Source organism: Manis javanica, chromosome 12 (genome assembly GCF_040802235.1).
Source record: "Manis javanica isolate MJ-LG chromosome 12, MJ_LKY, whole genome shotgun sequence".
NCBI lineage: Eukaryota > Metazoa > Chordata > Mammalia > Pholidota > Manidae > Manis > Manis javanica.
The window spans coordinates 48,484,336-48,485,861 of record NC_133167.1 but is presented as its reverse complement, the minus strand read 5'-3'; the positions used below and the strand labels follow the sequence as shown (position 1 = coordinate 48,485,861).

The following is a 1,526-nucleotide window of genomic DNA, read 5'->3' as shown; positions in this document are numbered from 1 at the left end:
CACTCTTGCTTTACTGATAATGCTGTACAGTTTCATCATTGGTATGCTTGATATCTAAAATTTTTGAACATACATTTTTTTTTTCTCGAGCAAGTCTCTTTAATGCCTTTATTCTTGGGATGACAATAACATTATTATGATGGTATTAAGTTCTCTTTTATAGTCAAATGAACTGTTTTCAATATTAATGATTATTGGCAAATCTTTATTTTTTTATTACTCTGCTAAAGCAAGATAGAAACATGATGCTTTAAAAAATTTTTTCAATTCCCTATGAACTATTTTTTAGTGAAAAACTACTTGGTACTAAGTGTTCTTATGTTCAAGTACTAAGAGTAACCTTTAATCCCAACTGAACTTGATATTCCAAGATTTTTTTTTAAATGTTTAATAATATTTACATAATAAATAAAATTTTAATCACTCACTTCTTCCTCATCACTGAAATATGTGCTTTTCTTTATCCTTGGGTGTCTTGAATCATCTGATGTTGAGGGACCCCCTGGACTGCGTTTCCATTTTTTTTGTTCTTCTTCAATTCTGGCTTGCTGGAAAGCTATGGCCTGACTGAGGCTGCCAAGAGCAGGATCTTCCCCTTCTTCTTCACTTTCTTCTACTTCTTCAACTTCTTCTTCTGGTTTAGGAATTTTCTTCTTTTTCTTTTTCTCTTTCTTCTTTGGAGGCTCACATTCTCCAAGCATATTTTTAGGACAGGCATAACTTAAGTGACCACTTTTTACGCATTCGTAGCACTGGGATTTGTCGAAGTAGCTGTGGCGCCGGATGACCTCAGCGGTGTTTATGGCGACGCTCGCGCGATCACTCTGCCGAACAGCTGTTTGTTGCTTATTGCTTTGGTACAGTTTTGCGCAGAGTCTTTATCCAAAAATAAAATAAATGCAACCCCTTTACTCTTCCTGGTATCTTTATCTTTCATTATAGTAACCTTTACAACTTTGCCATACTTGGTAAATATCCTGTGTAAGTCATTGTTGGTCAGGGAAAAGGGCAAGTTGGATACATACACTGTGCTTTTACTTGGGGCCAATCCACCATTCATTTCTGCAGGTGGGGCGGCCCGAGGGCACAGGGCAAGCCATCGGCCCCGGGGGATGCTCAACCAGGGCTACGCCTTGTGCCCCACAGCAGCTTGGGCATCTAGAGGCCCAGAGGCGCCAGGGGACCAGGAGGCACTGGGGACCAGGAGGTGTCAGCAGCCAAACCACTTCTCCGACAGTGGTGCAGCCAGGCCCCCTGAACTTACTTTTTCAGGTAAGTAAATTTCCTTTCCTCTCTTGATTTGCTAATGGTTTTTATTCTGATGAACAGTAAATTTACAATTCCTTTTTCTGCATCTACAAAAGTGGTCGCTCACCCTCATCAATCTATTGATGTTGAAAATTTCTTGCATTTCTGGCATGCATCATTGGGTTGAGACACACTGATTTTTACATAATGCTGAACTTGATTTGTGAGTATATAACTTAGAATCTATTTCAGTTCATAAATGAGATGGTTCAATATTG

At 39.1% G+C, this 1,526-nt stretch overlaps 1 pseudogene; it reads right to left on the bottom strand.

The window, feature by feature from the left end:
- Nucleotides 1–416: 416 nt before the first annotated feature.
- LOC108401943 (zinc finger CCHC-type and RNA-binding motif-containing protein 1 pseudogene) lies at nucleotides 417–1,080 on the bottom strand (annotated as a pseudogene).
- Between the last annotated feature and the right edge of the window lie 446 nt (nucleotides 1,081–1,526).